At 45.9% G+C, this 9,517-nt stretch overlaps 1 protein-coding gene across 1 annotated transcript in view; it reads right to left on the bottom strand.

The window, feature by feature from the left end:
• TBC1D1 (TBC1 domain family member 1) overlaps positions 1-8,398 on the bottom strand; it is a 225,725-nt gene extending 217,327 nt beyond the window's left edge. The window contains exon 1 of the mRNA XM_060148361.1: positions 8,198-8,398. The gene's annotated coding sequence lies outside the window, so the exon portion shown is untranslated. The remainder of the gene's footprint in view (positions 1-8,197) is intronic.
• Positions 8,399-9,517: the final 1,119 nt, after the last annotated feature.

The following is a 9,517-nucleotide window of genomic DNA, read 5'->3' on the forward strand; positions in this document are numbered from 1 at the left end:
TCTATGCCAAAAAAATGGACAACCTGGAAGAAATGGACAAATTCTTAGAAAGGTATAAACTTCCAAGACTGAACCAGGAAGAAATGGAAAATATGAACAGACCAATCATAAGTAATGAAATTGACACTGTGATTAAAAATCTTCCAACAAACAAAAGTCCAGGACCAGATGGCTTCACAGGTGAATTCTATCAAATATTTAGAGAAGAGCTAACACCCATCCTTCTCAAACTCTTTCAAAAAATTGCAGAGGAAGGAACACTCCCAAACTCATTCTATGAGGCCACCGTCACCCTGATCCCAAAACCAGAAAAAGATATCACAAATAAAGAAAATTACACACCAATATCACTGATGAATATACATGCAAAAATTCTCAACAAAATACTAGCAAACAGAATCCAACAACACATTAAAAGGATCATACACCATGATCAAGCAGGATTTATCCCCGGGATGCAAGGATTCTTCAATATACACAAATCAATCAATGTGATACACCGTATTAGCAAATTGAAGAATAAAAACCATATGATCATCTCAATAGATGCAGAAAAAGCTTTTGACAAAATTCAATACCCATTTATGATAAAAACTTTCCAGAACGTGGGCATAGAGGGAACTGACCTCAACATAATAAAGGCCATATACAAACAACCCACAGCAAACATCATTCTCAATGGTGAAAAACTGAAAGCATTTCCACTAAGACCAGGAAAGACTTCCACTAAGACCACAAGGCTGTCCACTCTCACCACTATTATTCAACAGAGTTTTGGAAGTCTTAGCCATGGCAATCAGAGAAGACAAAGAAATAAAAGGAATACAAACTGGAAAAGAAGAAGTAAAACTGTCCCTGTTTCCAGATGGTGTGATACTATACCTAGAGAATCCTAAAGATGCCACCAGAAAACTACAAGAGCTAATCAATGAATTTGGTAAAGTTGCAGGATAAAAAATTAATGCACAGAAATCTCTTGCATTCCTATATTCTAATGATGAAAAATCTGAAAGAGAAATTAAAGAAACACTCCCATTTACCATCGCAACAAAAAGAATAAAATACCTAGGAATAAACCTACCTAGGGAGACAAAAGACCTGTATGCAGAAAACTATAACACACTGATTAAAGAAATTAAAGATAATACAAACAGATGTAGAGATATACCATGTTCATGGATTGGAAGAATCAATATTGTGAAAATGACTATACTACCCAAAGCAATCGACAGATTCAATGCAATCCCCGTCAAGTTACCAATGGCATTTTTTACAGAAGTAGAACAAAAATCTTAAAATGTGTATGGAGAAACAAAAGACCCTGAATAGCCAAAGCAGTCTTGTGGAGCTGGAGGAATCAGACTCCCTGACTTCAGGCTATACTACAAAGCTACAGTAATCAAGACAGTATGGTACTGGCACAGAAACAGAAATATAGATCAGTGGAACAGGATATAAAGCCCAGAGATAAACCCACACACCTATGGTCAACTAATCTATGACAAAGGAGGCAAGGATATACAATGGAGAACAGACAGTCTCTTCAATAAGTGGTGCTGGAAAAACTGGACAGCTACATGTAAAAGAATGAAATTAGAACACTCCCTAACACCATACACAAAAATAAACTCAAAATGGATTAGTGACCTAAATGTAAGACTGGACACTGTAAAACTCTTAGAGGAAAACATAAGAAGAACACTCTTTGACACAAATCACAGCAAGATCTTCTTTGATCCACCTCCTAGAGTAATGGAAATGAAAACAAAAATCAACAAATGGAACCTAATGAAACTTAAAAGCTTTTGCAAAGCAAAGGAAATTACAAACAAGACAAAAAGACAGCCCTCAGAATGGAAGAAAGTATTTGCAAATGAATCAACGGACAAAGGATTAATTTCCAAAATATATAAACAGCTCATGCAGCTCAATATTAAAAAAACAAACAACCCAATCCAGAAAATGGGCAGAAGACCTAAACAGACATTTCTCCAAAGCAGGCATACAGATGGCCAAGAAGCACAAGAAAAGCGGCTCAAAATCAGTAATTATTAGAGAAATGCAAATCAAAACTACAATGAGGTACCACCTCACACCTGTTAGAATGGACATCATCAGAAAATCTACAAACAACAAATGCTGGAGAGGGTGTGGAGAAAAGGGAACCCTATTGCACTGTTGGTGGGAATGTAAATCGATACAGTCACTACGGAGAACAGTATGGAGGTTCCTTAAAAAACTAAAAGTAGAATTACCATATGACCCAGCAATCCCACTACTGGGCATATACCCAGAGAAAACCGTAATTCAAAAAGAAACATGCACCCCAATGTTCACTGCAGCACTATTTAGAATAGGCAGGTCATGGAAGCAACCTAAATGCCCATCGACAGACGAATGGATAAAGAAGAAGTGGTACATATATACAATGGCATATTACTCAGCCATAAAAAGGAACGAAGTTGGGTCATTTGTAGAGATGTGTATGGATCTAGAGACTGTCATACAGAGCGAAGTAAGTCAGAAAGAGAAAAATAAATATTGTATATTAACGCATATATGTGGAATCTAGAAAAATGGTACAGATGAACCGGTTTGCAGGGCAGAAATTGAGACACAGATATAAAGAACAAACGTATGGACACCAAGGTGGGGGAAAGTGGCAGGGGGTGGGGGTTGGGGTGCTGTGATGAATTGGGAGATTGGGATTGACATGTATACACTGATGTGTATAAAATGGATGATTAATAAGAACCTGCTGTATAAGAAAATAAATAGGGCTTCCCTGGTGGCGCAGTGGTTGAGAATCTGTCTGCCAATGCAGGGGACACGGGTTCGAGCCCTTGTCCAGGAAGATCCCACATGCTGCCGAGCAACTAAGCCCGTGCTCCACAACTCCTGAGCCTGCGCTCCAGAGCCCGCGAGCCACAACCCCTGAGCCTGCGTGCCACAACTACAGAAGCCCATGCACCTAGAGCCCGTGCTCTGCAACAAGAGGAGCCACCACAGTGAGAACCCCGCGCACCGCAACCAAGAGTAGTTGCTTACAGCAACTAGAGAAAGCCCACGCAAAGCAATGAAGACCCAATGCAGCCAAAAATAAAAATAATAAAAATTTTAAAAAAGAAAATAAATAAAATTAAATTTAAAGAAAGAAAAACAAAAGTTCCATGAAACAGAAGAACCATCTGAATAATCCTAACAAACCATCAGATTATTTTTTAAGCCATCTCAATCCACGTCATTTTCACGCAATCTGTGACCATCCTTTAGGCCCCAGGTAGAGCCACTTATTCCAGGAAGCATCTTGTGTCTCAGACCTCAGTAAGAAATACTCTGATGTGAGACAGCCTTCACTGATTTCTACTAGATTTGCGTGGCTAGGGCAGTGCCATGGACAGGTAAGAGGGACTACAAGGAAAACATAAGAAGAGGAAGAGAATCTAAGTGCTTGTCCTATTTCACCCAAACGATTATTTCCCAAACACTACCATAGGGGTCTTGAATAAAATAAAGCTGAAATCTTACAAAATACGGGAAATTTTATTATTTAGGGACTTCAGGGGAAGGAAGAGCTGATAGTGCCACACTTCTTAAAAAGTTACTTCTTCGCTAATCTCTGTAATTTGGGGGGTAGAAAACTTAGGTACCCAGCACAAATGGGTAAATAATTCATATAAAAAAATGTTTTCAAATAAATAAGATTTATCTCTGTGTGTGATTTTTTTTTTTTTTTTTTTGTGGTACGCGGGCCTCTCACTGTTGTGGCCTCTCCCGTTGCGGTTCACAGGCTCCGGACGCGCAGGCCCAGCGGCCATGGCTCACGGGCCCAGCCGCTCCGCGGCATGTGGGATCTTCCCCGACCGGGGCACGAACCCGTGTCCCCTGCATCGGCAGGCGGACTCTCAACCACTGCGCCACCAGGGAAGCCCTCTGTGTGATTTTTTAACTATATTTTAACAGAATTTTAAAAATAAATTACATATATATACACTTCATTGTTTAAATTCTTAACTAGAACCTGGTAAACGTAAGTAACATGTTTTACACAGAAGAAATAAAATAAATTGTCCTTTTCTTAATTCAAAATTATCATGATGAAATCATCATGATCCACCTGTTATTATTCTATGCATTAAAAAGTAATGTCCTCAAGAAAAAGAAAAAAGAAATACCCTGATCTGTTATTCTGGTGAGCATCTAGTCGTGTTCTCAATAATAGAGTCATCTGTGGACAAGCCCTATCCCTTACAGAGACCATCTGTGTTCTACACAACTCCTACCCACCAGAGCCCACAAACATGGTAGAACTCAAAACACAAAGATTCTCTTTTATTAGAACAGTTCCAATAACCTCGTTAGTGAGTCCTGCTATGCTAAGTACCCCTGGAAGCACGCACCTAGAATCACAACATTTTAAAGCTGGAAAGGTCCTTTCAAGCCACTCAGAAATTTCCCTCATATGTGAGGGAAATGAGGAAACTGGAGAAGCCAAATGGCTTGTCCAAGTTTGGTGACAGAATTAGGACAATCCAAGTCCCTGACTACCATCCACGTGCTGCAAAGAACCTCAGTTTTCTTACGAAAACACTTTCAAGTGTGAAGTTGAGAAAACAAGTTACTTCTCCAAATCTCAAGTTTATTCTTATAAAAGAATGGAACAAGACCATCCTCGAGTTTTCTTCTGTCTCTAAAATCTGGTGAATCTCATTTTCATAATGTATAATACCACACGTCCCCGGCATGGTGTGGGGATAGAAAGCTGCTCTCATCTTCCCTTCAAGAATATAAACGTGGGAGAGGTACGTGAAGAAAGGGTGGGAGGAAGCGAGAGAGGTGATGGTGGGAGTTAGCTGGACGCCATTGGGAATCCCCTCTCTTCCCAGGCCCCCCTCCACTCCCTCCCAGCAAGCCACAGAGAGTAGGATGGGGACTTCCCAGTAGCTAACCATACCACAGCCCCTGCTCCAGCCTCCCCTCTCACCTCCTCGGAATGCTGGTGGGAGGGCAGGGGGGCGAGATAGATGGATGAAGGAGGGCTGTTGGAAGCTTCTAGCTCCAGGCCAGGTTAGGAGCCAGTCAGTACTGATTAGCTGTCAGGGACCTGCAGGATAGACAGGGAACCCCGAGTGGCCACTCATTTCCCCTTGAGAATCAATGACTTAATTTTTCTGTTCTTTACCCTAGATAGAGTAGGCATGAGGCCGAACAGGATTATTCTGCCACCTGAATAATCTCATGCAGTGGGATCACTGGCTTGGCTCAGCTGTTTGTCCATTTCCTGCACAGAATCCCACCCAATCAGAATAGTGTGCTGCTCACCCAGGAACCGCCCACAAGTCCCAAAGATCTTTGGGGCCGTCGGCTACTTCAGTATCACGCAGAGCTCCTGGAGTCAGTGCTCCTAACGTTCACATCATCAAGGATGCTCCAGTACTAGGCTTTGCCTCTCTAATTTGACACATAAAGTAATGCAGTTTTGAGTGATTCCCTTCCCATATAAATCAGAGCTAATTCAAGCCTAGTCCTTTAGAATGCCACTGTCACTTCTTGTATTTTCTACTGTATTACACAGGATAAAGGGGTTGGGGGGGGGTCCCAGTTGGCCTCTGGGGGTTATGTCTAACCCTCCCTGCTGCATGGCTACTTTAAGTTATTCTCCTAAAAGTAATAATATTAACTGTTAACACATAATACCACTAACTGTGAGTCTGTTAACAGGTTTAGCTCTCACAACAACCCTGGCCAATAAGGACCATTACTGATCATATCCAAATAAGGACTATTATGGACTATAATGATCATTATCAGCTCCAGTTCAAAGATGAGAGACCAGAAGGAAGTTGCTGGCATAGAAAAATGAGGTCACTTGCCCAAGGTCATACTAGCAGCAAGTGGCAGAACCAGGATTCGAACACAGGTCACCTCCAGGTGAAGGTGGCCTCCTAGGGAAGTGGGACACAGAGACCGTCAACAGCTGGTAATAAGGCAAGAGGGGCAAGCTGAATTATTTCTTCAGAGTTGCCCTTTTCTTCCTCAAACCACCTGGTACTATGACAAGCAATGTCACATGGGATAAAAGGTTAACACCCAACCAGAAATGTTACCATAGCGAAAGGAGAAATCTCCAGAGTGCTCAGTGGGAAAGATAAAGGTAGACTAAGTGGAGAGTTCCATTTACAAAACTTTACTTTGATGCTAATAATTTACACCTACACCAATGAACATTTCCCCCATTGTACTGGCTTGCCAGTGGCTGGACAAATCCACATGAAGGCATTTATCTTAAATATCGCTTGATTATTTCATTTACTACTTTGAGCCACCCTTAGTCCTTTTATATCTCCTTGCACTCAGCTGATAATCTCAGGATACTCCACTGTGTTCACTTCAGAAAATTTCCCCTAAACATTTCCACAGCGCCCTTTAATTCACAGCTGTGCTCACTATCCAGTAGCTCATGTTTTGTCAATGGGTACTTAATAGAGAATTCTGGAGAGCAAGCACTTTTTATGGCCTTTTTTCCCTATACTTTGGTAGGAAAAAAAAAGAAACTGGCAGATTCAAGACTGCCATAGCTTTCCACTTCAAAGAGCTGTAAAACACTTGTTTACAAAAGCAGTCAGTCCTGTTTTATTTATTTATTTAATTTTTACTAATTATTCTATTTTTATTTATTTATTGGCCACACCAGGCAGCTTGCAGGATCTTAGTTCCCCCACCAGGGGTCAAACCAAGGCCCCCTGCAGTGCAAGGGCAGAGACCTAACCACTGGACCCGGAGAATTCCCAGTCAATCCTATTTTATGCAAACTTTTTCATGCAACGTCCTTATTCCTTAAGACATTCTTCAAGGTTCTCAGGAAGGGGACGAGCAGGAGGCAGACCTCCTCCCCAAGCAAGAGAAGCCATCTCAACTCTAGGAAACGGTGCGGAACCCAGCTGTTTCAGGGATCCCTGACCAAGATAGTGACAGAACATCAAGTGTTCAGAAACATGAAGAGTCGTTCTGCAAGGTGGATTCGCAGCCTCTTGGAATAGCTCTCCGTTCATTCCTCATCCCGACCCCTCCCACCCACAGCAGGCTCCCAAAACACAACAAAACCCGGAGGTGGCCGTGCTTCAGCTCCCACCAATCTCATCTCAAGTCTGGGGAAGAGAATGAATTTCTTCTTTCCCAAAGAAGGGGTTTTTATCAAGGCCTCTGCAGTTCCGTTTAAGGACAGAGCAAAAAGTTTAGAAGTTTGGACTTGTAGAGATAGCTGAGTTTCGTGGATGTGACCCATTTAAACCAGGTCATTTTAAAATGCTCTTTCAAAGTCTGATTATATTAATAAATGAAATCACCCAATTATCTAAAAGGAAGAACGAGCGATCTATGAAGTGAATACCCATGAATTAACGTAGGGCACTCTGAAAACTAAACTGTTTGGTGGGAGGAACAATCATATCAGTTTCGATTTTTTTTTCCTTTTTAAGTAACTTCCAGAGAACAATCTATTTAAATGAAATCGCCACACGAAAAGCCGCCTCTAGGTGGATTTCAAAGTTAATGACATCTCTTTTAAACACACACACACACACACACACACACGCTCTCACACCCACAACAACAACGTGTGGCGAAGTTTGAGGGGTTCTCATAATCACAGACCGATCCGGAAGCTGCTAGAAACAATTAAGCAGGATTTCAAAATGACTGGTACAGGATGTGCCCATAGAAAGAAAGTAAAGTTGAGCGCACTGGTGGAGCTGCCAAAGTTGCTACTGCAAAGTACCCTGAACTTTTACAGGGTGTCCTGGGGTCACTCTGACCGCCCTTCCTCCGTCTGGTCGCCTTACAAACAAACGCACTAGCCCTAGTGGTATCTGGCGGGAGCGGGGAGGGGGGAGATGAGAGAACTGCGAGCGGGAGTGAAGGGTGGGGCAGAGGGAGGGTGCCTGCAGGAGCTCCAGGGTCCTTCTTAACTCGAAGAACGAGTTTCGCTGTAGTCCAAGTAGGGGACAACGAGGTGGCAATGAACTTCCTCCCCCCGAGAGACCCACGCGCGGCAAGGCCAGCAGGAACGTCCCTGGAGCACTCGATTCCAGCTTTCCGCGGGCCCGGGCGCGCAGGGGCCTGTTTGGGTTGGGGTCGGCAGGGATGCCCCGCGAGGAGGTGGCGGGCTGGCGTGGGTGAGGCCCCAGGAAGCGCCTACCTGTACGGCGGCGCGTTCAGAGCCCGCGGCCCGGCCGCGGCGCGCAAGTGCTAGAGGCAGCCCGGGGACGGCCTGGGCGGGCGGGGCGCGCATCGCGCCCGGCGGGCTGCTCTCTTCCCGCCGCGGGGCGCCGGGAAGACTCCCGCCTCTTCTCCTGCCGGCTGAGAACACGGCGGGTCCCGCGGCGGCGGTAGCAACAGGCACCGAGGCACGGGTGCGGCAGCGGCAGCGGCGGCGGCGGCGGCGGAGGAGGAGGTGTCTGCGCGCGACTCGCGTTTCCTCCTCCGCGGCAGGGCGAGCGCAGGGAAGGCGAGGGGAGGGCAGAACCCGGGAATCGCCCAACTCGGTCCCCAGGGACCTGAGAGGGAGAAGCGATGCTTCCTCCCTCTCCACTGCGCTGTTTGACTCGAGAGCGGCATGGCCGGGACGGGCAAGTCACACACGGACAACAGCTGCTGCAGTGCGGGTCCGTCGCGGCCCCCCTCCCTTCGCTATCTCCCCCCTCCCCAGCTGTCCATCCTCAACCCGCCCCCTCGGCCTCCAGCCGCGGCCCGGGAGAGGGTGTGCCGGGCGCCGCCCCCACCCAGCCCCAGAGCAGGGTCTTGGCCGCCGAACGCCTAGGGCTCCGGGGACGCGGAGCCCCGCGCGTGATTAAGGCCCTCGAGGAGGGATGTACGGTCGCACACCCTGTCTTCGGCGGCCTGTTTATAGCAGGTGGCACTGCCCGCCGCGCTCTCCGCCTGAGAGGCTCTCAGCAGGTTGGCACTGCCAGCCCGCTCTTCACTCCCCTGCAGTAGCCTGGCCTCATCTGCACTCTCGCCTTCTCTCTCAGAAATGGACCGGGTGAAAACTGCACAGAACACAGCAAGGCGATCAAACCACCTGACTCTCCGCCGCATCACCCCTTCTTCCCGTCCTAGGCAGGGAGTGAATTCGGCACTGGCATCCTATGCGGCGCTTGCAGGCAAGGGTCGAAAATCGGGGACTCAGGGAATAGCCGGAGGCTGAAGTGCCCTCCCCTATTAAACACCAGGAAACCCATTTCCGAACTGCGGAGTGACGCAGAGGCTACATTGGGCGCTTTTCCCCTTCCTCCTGGTCTAGCGCACGCACTTTTCTCTCTCTCTCTCTCTCTCTGTCTGTCTGTCTCTCTCTCTCTGTCTCTGTCTCTCTCTCTCTCTCTCTCTCTCTCTCTCACACACACACACACACACACACACACACACACCTTGGTGTTCCCAACCCTCGAGTCAGGTTTGGAGAAATTCCCAGCGGCCTAGGAGAGACACCAGGGAGATGTAAGACGTCTGAGAAAGCGGG

Source organism: Lagenorhynchus albirostris, chromosome 4 (assembly GCF_949774975.1).
Source record: "Lagenorhynchus albirostris chromosome 4, mLagAlb1.1, whole genome shotgun sequence".
NCBI classification, from domain to species: domain Eukaryota; kingdom Metazoa; phylum Chordata; class Mammalia; order Artiodactyla; family Delphinidae; genus Lagenorhynchus; species Lagenorhynchus albirostris.